This window comes from Ixodes scapularis, unplaced genomic scaffold (assembly GCF_016920785.2).
Source record: "Ixodes scapularis isolate PalLabHiFi unplaced genomic scaffold, ASM1692078v2 PGA_scaffold8__174_contigs__length_109621045, whole genome shotgun sequence".
Lineage (NCBI taxonomy): Eukaryota > Metazoa > Arthropoda > Arachnida > Ixodida > Ixodidae > Ixodes > Ixodes scapularis.
The window spans coordinates 66,917,333-66,933,782 of NW_024609883.1; positions in this window are offsets into that span (position 1 = coordinate 66,917,333).

Genomic DNA, 16,450 nt, shown 5'->3' on the forward strand with positions numbered 1-16,450 from the left:
CTATCATATGAAGTGATTTTTGGGCTATGATAAATTGGGAGTTTACTAATCGCATATCGCTCAGTGTGCCAAAAGAAAATTAGTATGCGAAGTTAGAACGCCTGAAGCCTGCTTTTCGGTACGAAATTTTGAAAGTAATAGCGGACTATTTCTTAACTCCTTTCCTTCGAGAGCTCTCCGCCCTTTTGCTGTGATGCATCCGCTGAGCCCAAGCACGTCAGCTGATCCCAGCTCACACACTGGACACGAGCACTGCATCACTCAAACAAACGGAAATAAACAGCGCAAAAAAATAGAGAATTAAGGACGAAAGGAAGATGCGAGCAACAGAAGCGCTGGACTCACAACTAAGCATTTATTGAAAAAACACCAACCAAGTAAACCGCACTATCGCTTCAGCACGTGTCAAGGTAAGCAATTTCGTTTTTGTGAAGAAAAACCGATGTTTGGCTGACGGATGCATCTTGCCCCTCTTTTGTTATTGCATACTCTTCCAATATTTCTCTGGTGGTTTTTCTGTGCGCCTCCCGATGATGGTGATGTTGTTGAATTTGGGCTGGCATTTACAGGCAGCACAATGCAGAGGCAAGTGACCCCCAGCGGTCGACCAGAGTGACCAGTCATGTTCACCTGCCCTGTCATTAATACATCGGCCAGTTTCGCCGATGTACACTCTTCCGCAGCTTAGTGGGATCTTGTACACCACACCATGCCACACAATCAACATACTTGTTCCTGTGCTTTACGGCACATTGGTTCTTGCCCCCAGCCTATTACGCAATCCTAGGGCAGAGCTGTGCCAACTTTCGAGGTGCCAAAAAAACAACGGGGACGCCAAACCGCCAGCTACCTTTTTGAAATTGTGCGAGATTTTATGCATGTTAGGTAGCACCAGGGGTCTCGTTGTGGGTCTCTCTTTTGTCTGACTTAACCCTCCCTTAATCTTTTTCAACAACGTCTGCGTCACTGCCAGAATAACTGACGCTGGGAAGCCAGCATCTGTCAGCCGCTGTACCTGCATCCTAAAACTTACTGACATTGAATGGTAGCAGAACTTTTCCAATGCGATCTGGAGGCAAGAGGACGCAATGCTACTTTTTACGAGTTTAGAGCGGGCGGAATCCTAAGGAAGTAGCCACTTCTTAGAGCGTGGATTGTAAAGCCAACACATGTGACTTTTTCCAAAATCTAGTCTAAGGTCTAAAAATTGGAGGTGTGCCCCATCCTGTAGTTCATGGGTAAACCTTAGCCCCCCAGAATGCTAAGTGAACACATCCAACACGGCTTTTACAGCCCTGTCCTCAGAGGCACCTTCAGACCATTTTGTAAGCACTAGATAATCGGCAACGAATCTAAACACTTCCTTAACACATTACGCGTCTAAGTTTTCATTGATTGCCTGATCCCATTAGACCAAGAAAATGTAAAAAAATACCGGCGCTACACAAGAGCCAATGCAAATTCCTTCTTTTGGTACATAGTAACCATCGTAACCAATATCGACTGCAAATAAAACTTCAGTAGTTTCATAAAACTATCGACTCCTACGCCACTCTCAGTTTGAAACTTAATGACACTGTTTTCATCAATACATTCACGCACCGACATAAAGAGCCGCTCGTGAGGCACGGCGTAGAAGAGGTCCTGAACATCCATAGAGAATGCCGCTGCCTCTGCGTGGTCGCCTGCACTAAGATATTCCACAACCGCATGCAAATTTTGCACTAGAAACGGGTCCCGAAGCTCTAGGGCACTAAGATGACACAAAAGAAACTGGCTAACCTGTTTCTGCCACGGCCCCCTTTCCGTTACAGTAGCCCGGAAGGGTGAGTCCACCTTATGTGTTTTTACAGAAAAGGAAAATCTTTAGGTGGTCTTCCTTACTCTCCTTTATGTCTTTTCCTAATTTGGTCAACTCGAGAGTATCACACAGCTTCAGTGCTGCGCCTTTGACTCTTTTTGGGTCGAGTGACGTCGGTTTAAAGTTCTTACAAACCTCTGTTCTAGATGTACTGCTTAGCATGTCCCGAGGTAGAACGAAGAATCCCCCCTCATTGTGTGCTTGGAGCAAACCAAGCTCGCTTTCCTGAAAAAACGACGCAATTGTTTTCAGCGTGGCCCTTACACGCGATGTTGACCTTTTTGGAGAGCTTCGTGACAAACAATCAACCCCCTCCAAGACACACCTTTGTCTTTCTTTTATATCAGTCTTTTCCGACACCCTCTGTACCAAGGCCAGCAACGAGGGTTGAAAGTTGGGCAAGTTGGTGATTCATAATGATTAAAAAGCTCAAAGAGAGGACGGACACAGAAGAAGACACAGACACAGCACTACTTACGACCATACCTCGGCAAACCTCACTCATGAGGGCCCTCACTCACCCTCACTCACCCTCATCTTCACAGGTGAGGTGAGGGTGAGTGAGTTTCTGAACCAGGAAAATTCATGAGTGTGAGGGTGAGTGAGGGCTGTGAGGGCGGTGAGGGCCGTGAGGGCTGTGAGGGCGGTGAGGGCCGTGAGGGCCGTGAGGGCGGTGAGGGCCGTGAGGGCCGTGAGGGCGGTGAGGGCCGTGAGGGCGGTGAGGGTCATGAGTGCGTGAGGGGCGTGAGGGCGGTGAGTGGTGTGAGGGTGGTGAGTGCGTGAGGGGTGTGAGGGCCATGAGTACGTGAGGGCAGTGAGTGGCATGAGAGGCGTGAGGGCCGTGAGGGCCGTGAGGGCGGTGAGTGCATGAGGTGTGTGAGGGCCATGAGTGCGTGAGGGCGGTGAGTGAGTGAGGCCCCCTTCAGATCGAGCATCTTTCTCAGCAATTTTGGAGTTAATGGCGGTTTGTTCTCTAGCTTTCCCTAGACCGACACAAATTGCTGAGATCGGGTCCGGCTCGAAATAAGCAAGCAACTCGGAGCCATTCGAATACGTTTGAAGCGGCTGCATCCAATCAGGGACGCAAAATTTTCACGTGATACCTCGTGCCGGTGATGATGACACCGAATGACTTGGTTCTGGTTTGAAATCGATCGTTTTTTTTTTGTGGAAATAAACTGTTTCAGAAAGGTGCATTAGTATTCTTAACGAGGTTTAAATGCATAAAAACACGTTTATAACGCGTAATTCTGTCCAAATAGTGCAAGAAAAATAAAATTTTATGATGACGATGGCAAATTGCAGCAATTGGTTGCTGCGTGTGATCGCGGGCGGCCCGTGTTGCTGGTGTTGCGACGTAAAGTTTCTGGGCGAAATTGCCCCCTCTGAAGCTGGCCTGAGTGGCGTGATGGCCATGAGTGCGTGAGGGGCGTGAAGGGTGTGAGGGTCGCATGGGCGGTGAGGGGCGTGAGGGCGGTGAGTGGCGTGAGGGCGGTGAGTGGCGTGAGGGTGGTGAGTGGCGTGAGGGCCGTGAGGGCGGTGAGGGCGGTGAGTGGCGTGAGGGCCGTGAGTGGCGTGAGGGCCGTGAGGGCCGTGAGTGCGTGAGGGCGGTGAGGGCCATGAGGGCCGTGAGGGCGGTGAGTGGCGTGAGGGCTATGAGTGCGCGAGGGCCGTGAGGGCGGTGAGGGCGGTGAGGGCCGTGAGGGCGGTGAGGGCCGTGAGGGTGGTGAGTGGCGTGAGGGCGGTGAGTGTCGTGAGGGCCATGAGTGAGTGAGGGGCATGAGGGCCGTGAGGGCGGTGAGGGGCGTGAGGGCCGTGAGGGGCGTGAGGGCCGTGAGGGCGGTGAGTGCGTGAGGACCGTGAGGGCCGTGAGGTTCAGTGAGGGTGAGTGAAGGGCTGAAGGTGAGTGTGACTGTGAGGATGAGGGTGAGTGAGGGGCTGAAGGTGAGTGTAGCTGTGAGGGTGAGGGTGAGTGAGGGGCTTAGGTGAGTGTGGCTGTGAGGGTGAGGGTGAGTGTGGGCGACCTAAAATGCCGACCTCTGCTTACGACTGAACTTTATTTCCGCCGCAGCTCGGTATGTATTACCGGCAACAACACAAACAAGTTAGGAAGATATAAGATACACACCGTAGAAATCATTAAAAAAACATAAAAAAGGCTAAAAGTCATGCATCACTCATCGGCACCCTCCCAAAACTAGTCATCCTTGGTCGTGAAACTGCAATTCTTTTTCGGATAAAGATAAAGAGGGTGCGCTGCAACATTGCAGCTTTAATCTAGCAATTTCTCGAGCCTCGAGTATTTCCCTTGTGGTTTTGTTTCAGTTTTTGTTTAGGTAGTCTGTCAAAATCGGAGCACAACCACAATCCCGGCAATGCACACCGAGGTGTCCTGATATGAGGGCATCGTCGTTGTAACGGTGTTCCCTCAATCTTTCATTTAGGCAGCGACCAGTCTGCCCCACATAATGACGCCCGCACGATAATGACACGGAGTACACAACCTCTTCTGTACACTCAACAAAGCAAGTTTCGTGCTTTTTCGTGCAGCCGGGTCTGCTTATGGTGTTCGAGGTGGAATTTTCCTTTCTATATACTCTAGCCAACTTGACAGGTGCCGAAAAAGTAAAAGCCATTTACAACTCCCTGTAATGCCGAATTAGAGCTCAGCTCTTGAGGAGGAGGAGGAGGAGGAGGAGGAGGAGGGAAGAGTACGGGGGGGGGGGCCGCGTGGCCTCGGGGAGGGGGGTCGCACGGCCCCTCCCCCCCCTTCTCCGAGGTCACCGAAGGTACCCGAGGTCCTCCCGAGGTCCTCCCGAAGGAACCCGAGGTCCTCCCGAGGTCCTCCCAAAGGAACCCGAGGTCCTCGCGAGGTCGGGGGGGGGGGGGGGGGGGGGCTCGCGGTTACGCCGACGCTGCTTAAGCCGGAAACGGGCGCCTAAGAGCTGCGCTCTAAAAACAGCGTTGACCCCTGCGTGCAAGCCCACTCTTTTCAGGTTATGGGACACTTTATGTAGATATGGTATGGCCACTGGTTTCTCTTTTTTCTTCCTCTGTACTTCCGTTCCCTGCCTATTTTTATTTCTAAACGTTTTGAGAGTGTTCTCTTCTACGGCTGATAGAAGAGAAAGTGGATACCCCGCGGACTTGGGTCTTGACACATGATTTTTAAAACTTTCGTTGATCTTGTAAGTGCACGACTTCGTTGGAGCGTTATCGAAGCAGAGATTGATTGTCCCCCTCTTCGCGAGTTTTTTTCCCCACTAAATCTAGCGGGGAAAAGTTTTCGCTAGATTTAGCGAGGAAATTTTTCCGCTAGATTTAGCGGGAAAATTTTTCCGTTAGATTTAGCGGGAAAATATTTCCGCTAGATTTAGGGGGGAAATTTTTCCGCTAGATTTAGCGGGAAATTTACCCATAATGCACCGTGCGGTTACGCCAACGGCGACGCCGCTCAAGCCGGTAACGGGCGCAAAAGAGCTGCGCTTTAAAAAGAGAAACCAGGGGTCATTCCATATCTACATAAAGTGACCCATAACCTGAAAAGAGTTGGCTTGCACGCAGGGGTTAACTTTGTTTTTAGAGCGCAGCTCTTAGGCACCCTTTTCCGGCTTGAGCGGCGTCGCTGTCGGCGTCGGCGTAACCGCGCGGTGCATTATGGGTAAATTTTGCCGCTAAATTTAGCGGAAAAATTTCCCCGCTAAATCTAGCGGGAAATTTCTCTGGGGGTCACGTGACCTGGGGGTCCCGTAACACCACCCAGGCCCCGTGACCCCCCTCTCCGAGGTCACGTGGACCCCCCACCGAAATCACGTACGTGACCTTGGGGGGTCACGTGACCCCTCAAGGTCACGCGACCCCTCCCCCAGGTCACCTGACTTCCGACCTCACGTGACCCCCCCCCCCCCCCCCCCCCCCCCGAGAACACGCGACCCTCACTACCCTTTCCTCCTCCTCAAGAGCTGCGCTCTAATTCGGCGTTACAGGGAGTTGTAAACGGCTTTCACTTTTTTTTTCAGCACCTGTCAAGTTGGCTAGTTTATGTAGAAAGGTAAATTCCACCTCGAACACCATAAGCAGACCCGATTGCACGAAAAAGCACAAAACTTGCTTTGTTGAGTGTACAGAAGAGGCTGTGTACTCCGTGCTATTATAGTGCGGACGTCATTATGTGGGGCAGACTGGTCGCTGCCTAAATGAAAGATTTAAGGAACACCGTTACAACGACGATGCCCTCATATCAGGACCCCTCGGTGTGCATTGCCGGGACTGCGGTTGCGCTCCGATTTTGACAGACTGTACTGCACTAAACAAAAACAGAATCAAAACCACAAGAAAAATACTCGAGGCTCGAGAAATTGCTATACCTCGTTTCAGCTTCGGTCCGAGCGCAGCCGATGTTATGAGCCGAAGGGCCAATCAAACAGCGAAAGAGGCACAACGTCATGGCGTGCTCTCTGCAGGTGATAGGACCAGCCGGTATTCGCCGTTTCTCTGTGCGTGCTCCTCTGCCGGCTAGTTCTATCAAGCGCAGAGAGCACGCCATGACGCTGCGCTTTTTGTGGTGTTTGATTGGCCCTTTGGCTCATAACATAGGCCGCGCTCGGACATAAGCTGAAACGAAGTATAGATTATTGCTGCAATGTGTCAGCGCATCCTCTTTATCTCTATCCGAAAAAGAATTGCAGTTTCACGCCCAAGGATGACTAGTTTTGAGAGGGTGCTGATGAGAGATGCATGACTTTTTGGCTTTTTTATGTTTTTTTTAATGATTTTTACGATGTGTATCTTATATCTTCCTAACGTGTTTGTGTTGTTGCCGGCAATATATACTCAGCTGCAGCGGAAATAAAGTTCAGTTGTAAGTAGCGCTGTGTCTGTCTTCCTCTGTGTCCGTAGTCTTTTTGCGCTTTTTAAATAAGGCCAGCAGTTCACGTAGCCTTAAAAGCGGTTTCACGCTCTACTTGGGTCCTTTTTCCAGAGTTCTTATCACATCCGCCGGAAGCTGAACGTCTCCAAGTACTGTTAAACTACCTCCACTATGCACCCTTGTCCGCGCTCTCTTTAGTAACGTGGTTCGAACTGGTTGCCACAGAAATTTTGTCACCTGATCCAGCAGCTGAAGATGCTATCTGTGTCTCCGCAATCCAGACGATGAGGCCGCACCACACACGCAAAGCACTTTCAAGTAGGGGTGCAGAAGTCGAACTTGTCTCCAGTTTTCCGACCTTAAAATCTTGCACATGGCCGATAGAAGGCTGCATGCACCCGAGGATACCCCGAACGTCAGCAGGTAGAAGGCCATTTTTGATGCAGAACGAAAGATAGCGCGCTCAGAATGTCGAAACAGCAATAAGGTTGGCACGGAGGATAGCTTGCCGGTTGCAGTGTTAGCACGCGTAAACACTGGCAACCGCCAAGCTATCACCGTTCTACCTCAGGACCTGCTCAGGAGTAAATCTAGAACAGCGGTTTGTAGGAACTTTAAACCGACCTCACTCGACCCAAAAAAAGTCAAGAGCGCAGCACTGTAGTTGTGCGAAACTCTCGAGTTGACCAAATTAACATAAAGGAGAGTAAGGAAGACCACCTAAAGAGTTTCCTTTTCTGTAAAAACACATAAGGTGGACTCACCCTTCCGGGCTATTGTAACGGAAAAGGGGCCGTGGCAGAAACAGGTTAGCCAGTTTCTCTTGTGTCATCTTAGTGCCCTAGAGCTTCGGGACCCGTTCTAGTACGAAATTCGCATGTGGTAGTGGAATATCTTAGTGCAGGCGAACATGCAGAGGCAGCGGCATTCTTTATAAATGTGGAGGACCTCTTCTACGCCGTGCCTCACGAGGGGCTTTTTATGTCGGTGCGTGAATGTCTTGATGAAATCGGTGTCCTTAAGTTTCAAAATGAGAGTGGCGTAGAAGTCGATTGTTTTATGGAACTACTGAAGTTTTATTTGCAGTGGACATTAATCATGTATGACGATGGTTACTATGTGCCAAAAGAAGGAATTTGCATTGGCTCTTGTGTAGCGCCGGTAGTTTGTGACATTTTCTTGGTCAAATGTGATCAGGCAATCAATGAAAATTTGGACGAGGAGTGTGTTAAGAAAGTGTTGAGATTCGTTGACGATTATCTAGTGGTTACAAGAAGGTCTGAAGGTGCCTCTGAGGACAGTGCTGTAGAAGCCGTGTTGTATGTGTTCACTCAGCATTCTGGGGGGCTAAGGTTTACCCATGAACTACTGGATGGGGCACATCTCCCATTTTTAGACCTTAGACTAGATTTTGGAAAAAGTCACGTGTGTTGGCTTTACAATCCACGCTCTAAGAAGGGACCAGTCCCTTATGATTCCACCCGCTCTAAACTCGCAAAAAGGAGCATTGCGTCCTCTTGCCTCCAGACCACCTTGGAAAAGTCCTGCTACCATTCAATGTCAGTAAGTATTAGGATGCAGGTACAGTGTCTGACAGATGCTGGCTTCCCAGCGTCAGTCATTGTGGCAGTGACGGGGACGTTGTTGAAAAAGATTAAGGGAAGGTTACGTCAGAAAAAAGAAAGGCCCACAACGAGACCCCAGGTGGTCCGTTACATGCATAAAATCTTGCACAATTTGAAAAAAAGGCAGCTGGTCGGTTCGACGTCCCCGGTGTTTTTTCGGCACCTCGAGAGTTGGCGCAGCTCTTCCCTAGGATTGCGGAAAAGGCCAATGTGCCATAGAGCACACGAACAAGTATGTTGATTGTATGGTTGGCGTGGCGTGCAAGATCCCACTGAGCTGCGGAAGAGTGTACATCGGCCAAACTGGCCGATGTGTTAATGACAGGGCACGTGAACATGACTGGTCACTCCGGTCGACCGCTGGGGGTCACTTGTCTCTGCATTGTGCTGCCTGTAAATGCCAGCCCAAATTCAACAACATCACCATCACCGGGAAGCGCACAGATGAATTCACCAGAGCATTATTGGAAGTGTATGCAATAACAAAAGAGGGGCAAGATACATCCGTCAGCGAAACATCGGTTTTTCTTTACAAAAAAGAAATTGCTTATCTTGACACGTGCTGAAGCGGCAGCGCGGTTTACTTCGTTGGTGAGTTTTCAATAAATGTTTAGTTGTGAGTCCAGCGCAGACTTGTACACGTTACTGAAAAAGAGTAACTGATTACAATTACAATTACTACAGTCAAAAAAGTAACCGATTACCGTTACTGATTACTGCCTCCCAGAAGTAATTGAACAATTACTGCAAAGTAATTGATTACTTTTCAAGTTACTTTCACGTTACTTCTTATTGCGATGACAGAAATACACAAATACACAGTAAAATATTGCGTACACAATTTTGTTTGGTTATTGTTCCCTTTTTTGTTTTCAGACCCGGACCTTGTCGTGTAGCTGACGCGTCGACCTAAGGAACAAAGCCCACTAAAAAGTCAATAGCGAGTTCCCGCTTCCCGTCGACTTTATCAGCAATCTGCAACGAGATCCGGAACTCCCCAGCCAAGGCTGGTGGCGCGCTTGTAGAAGAGCGTGGCGCAAAAGAAAAAAGGATTTGCCGACTAATCCTAGTTTTATTTTTTTTAGATGTTAAAAAAAATGTCAATCATTTTTGCTCCATGGCTGAGTGACTATGTTGATTTTTGGGAGAAAAAAAAATTGTGGAATGAAAAATGTAATTGGTAATTGTGTAATTCATTTTGTAATTGATTACAAAAAAAAGTAATTGAATTACTCCGAGCGTTACAGCTTGACAAATGTAATTGAAGCGTTACAAAATTACACTTAACTGTAATTGATTACAAGTAATCAATTACTTGTAACGCGTTACGTACAAGTCTGGTCCAGCGCTTGTGTTGTTCGCATCTTCAATTCGTCCTTGTCTATTATTTGCGCGCTGTTTATTTCCGTTGACCATGAACCAACTAGCCTACATCACGACACTAATCCAGCACTCGGACATATGTGCCCGTCAACAATCGATCGGTCGACGAATATATTGTTTTTCGCGTTTGTGGCCAATAGTGTCGTGACAACACTTATTGTGCACTTGTGAATGACAAGTTCCATGGTATGCTTAAAACATGGTGGAAGCTTGGAGCAATCGCATCCGGTGTCCAAGCACATCACAACCATGTGATTTCTCCTTTTACTCTTGGGTTGGGAATTAAAGCTAAGGAGGACGAGGTTGAAAAATCATTTCCTGGTCCCTTTGAACTTTAATACCCCATACGGTTACGGTTCTTATGCCGATTCGCGGTGGGTTTTATAATACCTAGCGTTGTCCCCACTGCGCATGCGGTGAACGCTAACTTATAGCTATAAGGTACAGATGATGAATAAATTCATCGTGTGTACTAGATAGCGCAATTATGCGACTTCATTTAGTTTCATAGCAGCCTCGAAGACAACGAGGCCTAGCGCTGACCTAAATATCCCCAGTTTGTTTAACGGATCCCCAGACGCTCAGTGATGATACTTAATTAATAAACGTCTGATCTTACGCCTGTGGCAGTTATGATTAAGACTGGTAGAAGCTGTTAACATTCGTTTGCTGTACTGACGGCTCGCTCCTGGTTAGCCCGGATGTTAGAGTACTTCGCCAGTATTGGAGAAACCCGGGATCGGTTTCTAAACCTGGCGGATATTTTCAGCGGCGACAAGTCACCTAGAAGGCGGGAAGTGCGTACCATTTCAGGTATGATTACATTTTTTATTGCGTAAATCTGTTCCACCTTAGGATTTTCTTCTCAATTATTATATGTATTTCATATAAAAAATTCCGCGCAGTGTTATCAAGGGTACCGGGACGCAACGTGGTTCGGCTCAGTGCATAATTTCTTTCGTTAACCTGACCTGCAGATCCCCAGTTAGTTCCACCGACCCCCAGACGCTAACTGATAACACTTAATAAATAAACGTCTGATCTTACCCTGTGGCAGTTACGATCAAATTTGGTAGAAACTGTTAACATTCGTTTGCTGTACTGACGGCTAGCTTCTGGTCAGCCTGCAGTTGCTAGAGCGCTTCGCCAGTCTTGGAGAGGTCCATGGTTGGTTTTTGAACCTGGCGGATATTTTCAGCTGCGACCAGTTGCCTAGTAGGCGAGAAGTCTGCTCCATTTCGCGTATGATTAAATTTATTCATGCGTAAATCTCTCCCACCTTAGGAATTTTTCCTCAGTTATTATATGTACTTCATACAACAAATTGCCTGCAGTGTTAATAAAGGGTGAGTGAACGTTACCTGGTTTGGCTCAGTGCATCATTTCTCGCTCTAGTTAAGGACTTTCTAAAGTCGTGCACTCACTCCCGTACTTCACAGGAAGGTGGGAAACACGAATAAAACAATACATCAACCAAATATATTTCATTTAAGTGGGATTTTTCTTATCTAAATTAGCGTTATATGATTTCAACCGCTTTACATTAAAATAGTGATTTCTGCTTCTAAACTCGCGCACAGTAGTCAGTTGCCCAACAGGAATGACTTTTTCATTTGGTTTTAAAGTGTAAGGCGGTAATATGGTCTTAAAAGAGAAGCAGCTCGAGAAAGCTTGTGTAAGACACAACGATTATACTGCCAATGCAAGATCGACCTTAAACTTTTAAATAAGTCTGTCTATCCATGACTGTCTATCTGTCCCCCTTTCTTTCTCTTTCTCTCTCTCTGTCGGTTTGTTTGCTTTTGTGCGGACCAATACCTCTTGTGTTTGATTCCTTTTTTTCGGATTTTAATTTGCTTGAAAACTGAGCCAGAGAACTGAGAATTTGCCAGAGAACTGAGCGAATGAAGTGAAAAGAAGCAACGCCTTTTCTGAATTTGTTCAGAATACCACATTTTTTCAGTGTTCAGCCTGCTATGTATTTTTTTTTATTTGTATTAACTAAAAATAAATGCTCATGTAAATAATGAAGTCATAAACAAACGAGAAACAAAAATATATTTTGCAGATTTTGTTTTTAGAAGTGTGATTTAAATAATCACAGTAAAACTCCAGTACTTCAAATCACGACTTAAATTCTGCTCAAAACGACGATCGAAACCCTTTTGAGTTCTATTCTCTACCATGTTTTGGACGGCCCCACACAAAAATTGGGGGCGGTCACGTGCCTTGATGCGTTTAGACTGCGGTAGCTGTGCCGCTTATTCAACGATATGACGATGACGATCGTTAAATTGTCGCCAAAGTTTTCCGCCAAGTTTAGCGGGGAAACTGAATTAGTGAGGTCCCGTGAGGTCAATTTTTCCGCTAAATTTAGCGGGGAAATGGAATCGCGAAACCGAGGGGACGAGCCCTCAACAGCTACGGCTGTAAAATTTGAAGATAAAGTATAACCGCAAGGTATAGATGGTTGAAAGTGTAGACGGATAAAACGGAGGTTGCCTTCTGCTTGTCTCCCATGTCCCTCTTTCGTTATCGTAAAATATAAGCGCAAGCTCACAAGAACGACGAGTTCGGGATGCTGGGCAGTTTCGTCGATTTCGTTCACTACGATAGACCAACAGCACAGAATCGAAACTTGTGCATCGTGCGTTTCATGCACCACGTGGCACCCAATCCAATTAATAACAGTGACGAGCAAGCACGAGTCAACAAGAGTCATAATTATAGTATTTTTCATCTGTAATTGGTTGATCTCAAGTAACAACCGGCCCTTCAACTCCTTGCTTTGCTTGCCACGGTTGCCGGGATGACATCGTCGTTTTTGTTGTGTATGAGCCCCTGGTTAGCCGTTCGCGGTTGTATCATTTACTGCAGCCATCCTTGAGAAAGGAATGTGAGACAGACATATTAAAATTTATACACAAACTACACGAAATTCACGGTAGTGATGATACTTCGACGTTTCAAGGGCAAATTGAGGGCATTTGAGCACAGCAAAAGCTCCAAGGGCGAGTTCCGTGCTTTGAACGAGCCTGCCAAGCCGTGGCCATCAGTTGGTCGAACAACGTCTCACCAACAGATTGTTTCGTTTACTGGAGCGTTTCATCGACAGTTCGTTTTATCGAAAGGTTCTCATGTCTGTTTCATCGACACACCTTGCGACGTTTCGTCGAAAGCGTCTATCCGTGCGCATCGATCGCCTATGTCGTCCTCATCTGCATAGGCCTTGCTTGCCGAACCCTTGGCGGTTTCGATGAGGACTGCAAGATCATGTCTGAAATTATATTAGAGTTTCCTCGGGCAGAGTGCGGGGTTTCCTCGCGTAGCGTGAGTAGTTTGGAAGCCCCGGATGGCTCGCAAATTTACTTTTTCCGTATCGGAGCCGCTTGAGTGAGTTCGTATAGTTCCGGTATCCTTCCAGCGAACCAAATGAAGCCAGTAATTCGATGAAAAATATGTTCTCAACGAAGCGTCGCAGTTGCATCTGTTGCACAAAAAAAGTTTTCACGAAACATCCTAGCGTCGATGAAACGTATGTCCATGAAATATGTCGATGAAACGTGTGTCCATAAAAGTTGTCCATGAAACGTGTTTCGACGAAACGACATGGACCCCTGTCGAGCGCACGCGTTAGTGCAATGAAAGAGTATTTGAAGGCCGCATGCTCGCGCGTGTAATTTCCGCTTCGCTCGTACTTATCTTGAAACAGGGCTTACCCTTTGCATATGTGCAGTGCCGACCACTTGGGGGATCGGTGGCCGAGTGGGCTAGCGCACACCAGCTCAGAGCAGGTGGAGCGAAAGCTCGCGCTGCAGAACCCAGGATACTGGGTTCAATCCCCGCCCCTGCCCGTTTCGATCTGGGTCAGCATCGTAAAGGCGTGCGGTCGTGTATCACTACTGCGTGATGCACGTTAAAGACCCCAGGCTAGCAGTTGTACCGCGCTGGCTAAATTGCTCATCTACAGCTGGGAGACTCGTCGCTCGTCGAGAAAGAACAAGTTCTAGGCTGTATAAATAAACACAACCCAATTTTTTTTTTTGCCGACCACTTTTCACGTGACTACACGCTTGTTTATCAATACTGATTTGGTTTATAGTTTGCACTGCGATTCAGCTCGGATTAAAGAGAAACCTACGCTACTTGCCACGTGTGCCACAATCAACACAGAATGTTCACATGCGAACGCCCGCGTGAGTAAACGTTGTTGTCTGTCAAAGAACAAATAAGACGGTGTAAAATCACGTGGCGAAAGTTCTCTATCAGCGCGCGCTTTGTGGCGAGCTCTTGGCCGAGAAGATCGTCAGCCGGCAGCACGTGGATTTTTTTCAGCAACCCAGAGTAAAGACTGGTTCACACATCTGCGTCGGTTGCGTTCGCGTGCAACCGAAACGACCGTAACGACAAAGTCACCGTGACAAGTGTTCCCCGTACACAACATGGCGAGCGATGCAAGTAGTAGCTTTGCGAAGCGATTCATGAGTCAGGGTTGTTGCGGTGTTTTGGTCGTTATGGTTGTTTCAGTTGTATGCGAACGCAACCGTTGCAAATGTGTGAGCCAGCCTTTAGAGTGCTCTCACTTGTTCGATTGCAAGCAGTCAGGAGACTCAGCTTACCACGCCTGAATGTAATAACGTACTATACTCCGTTTCACCTTATGTTGTACCCACGGTGGTTGTACCGTATACGGGCTCATAGCATTTGCAGCTGCCCTTAATGCGCGAGAGCTTGTGCCGACGAGATGTGCCCTGAGCTAGGAGCTCGCGCTTGTAGTCTTTCCTGCGGTACATCATAAGGTGAAACTACTCCCTCTAGAACACTGTATTGAAACAGAGTATAGAGAGTATTCAGTGGCGGCCACAGCTGTCTGCGCGAATGCTGAGCGCGTGCTGATGGCGAGCTCCCAGAGTTCTTCTGCAACGTGCATCCCGCACCATCAAGAGTGCCGGTCTTAGTAGCTTATTGATGTGAGCTGGTTCTGAGCATGCGCTCCAAACAGCACCCACAAACATGGCGTCCGGTGAATACTCCCTATAGGAACATGCAAACATTACAGCCTGAGCATTACTATGTGTAGAAGCTTTAGGTTTCAATGCGCTCAAGAGTGTAAAATGTAGCGCTTTTCCAGCCTTCATCACCACGAGCGATACGCGTACGTATACAATCTTTGACAAAACGTCATACTCCACCCACTGCATACTTTTACTATTTTTTGCACACCACTATTTGGTACGCACAAATCGCCAATTTAATCTTGCTATATTGCCTAAATTCCTTTATACTTATTCATAAAATGAAAATCATTGACAGGCTGTAATAATTTCAACTGTCCCTGCACTCAGTGCTCAGCGTAATTTTAATAATTTAATGGTATGAGTAATCCTTTAATATCACTCTTGCTATGTTGTAAGCATAAAGCAGGGTTCACACTGCTTATAAGTCATACGAAAGACAGTCTGCGTACAGATTCGAACGCGAGTCCCCGCGAGATCCGCGCTTCGAATGCCGCATTGAAATGAGTTCAAGGAGAAACTTGGCACGCGGCATTCGAACCATAGACATTTCGGTGATTAGTGTCTGCACACTTTCTGTTGTTGTGACCTCGGCGTAAGACTTTTGTGACAGTCCTACTTTATTACCAAATTGAATATCTACAACAGCTGAGGCTCATTTTTCTGTGTTTTCAAGTCTCACGGTCAAAATCAAAAATCGCGATAACCTAAAATAAGACACCTGACAAAAAAAAAAGTTCCTTCGTTTTTATTTTTCGGGTATTTAATTCCTCAAGCTAGAATTTGGAATGCCCACGCTTATTACGTCATCACTTTTTTTGTGGTAATCTATAAAACAATAAATTCGTGCACGACAAAACAGTCGACCTGTCATACGTATCTGACCAGGTGGAAGCATGTGCAATTGACCTCCGAGATCCCCGGGGTGACAAATGCGCACCGCCAATCTAAATATTTCGACGCGTCGGTTCTATTGGCGTGTATGTGCCTGACTAGTGCCACTAAATAAGCTACGCTTCAGAGTAACGACACTTGTTCATATTGTGACTTAAAATCATGGTTGCCAGTTATCGGAAGATTTATCTGAAATCCCAGGAAACGCTTTTCCGCCCTCCACAAATGTTTGAACAGTTCGCGACAGAGCAAAGCAATATTATTTGATCTTCCTAACACCGAATCTAATGCTGAGGAAGTCGCACTTTTGAATCATGACGATCGCCACTTGCGTCTACTCTGCACATGCACCAAAATGTCGGCACCCATAACAATGTTGGAGAACAGAGTGCCGATACTCTAAGCGCAGCTCATTTAGTGGCTCCATGCCTGACCATTAGCTCAGGACGATTTTCTCGTTTTGTTCTGACCAGATTTGGCGGAGACGCGAGCTTATGCGTAGGCAACCTAGGCAACCGCTCCCTTTGCATGAGAACTGGCGCAGCTGGACAAGGTTCTACAGAAAGCTCGCGCATCGAAAAACAAGTGAACGGCGAGGGTTCTCAATTTCGGGAGGAAGAAAAATACCACACTGTATCAAAGCGCCACCACACTCGATTTATTGCGTTCATGCACAGGTATAGAAGGCGTTCCCATCGCCATCTGTTGGTTTTTCAGATCTTTGTTGATAGGGTATTACATACGACATTATGGGGTATAGAGCATATGGGTGCGTATGATTTTTTGTTTTTTTCTCGGTATA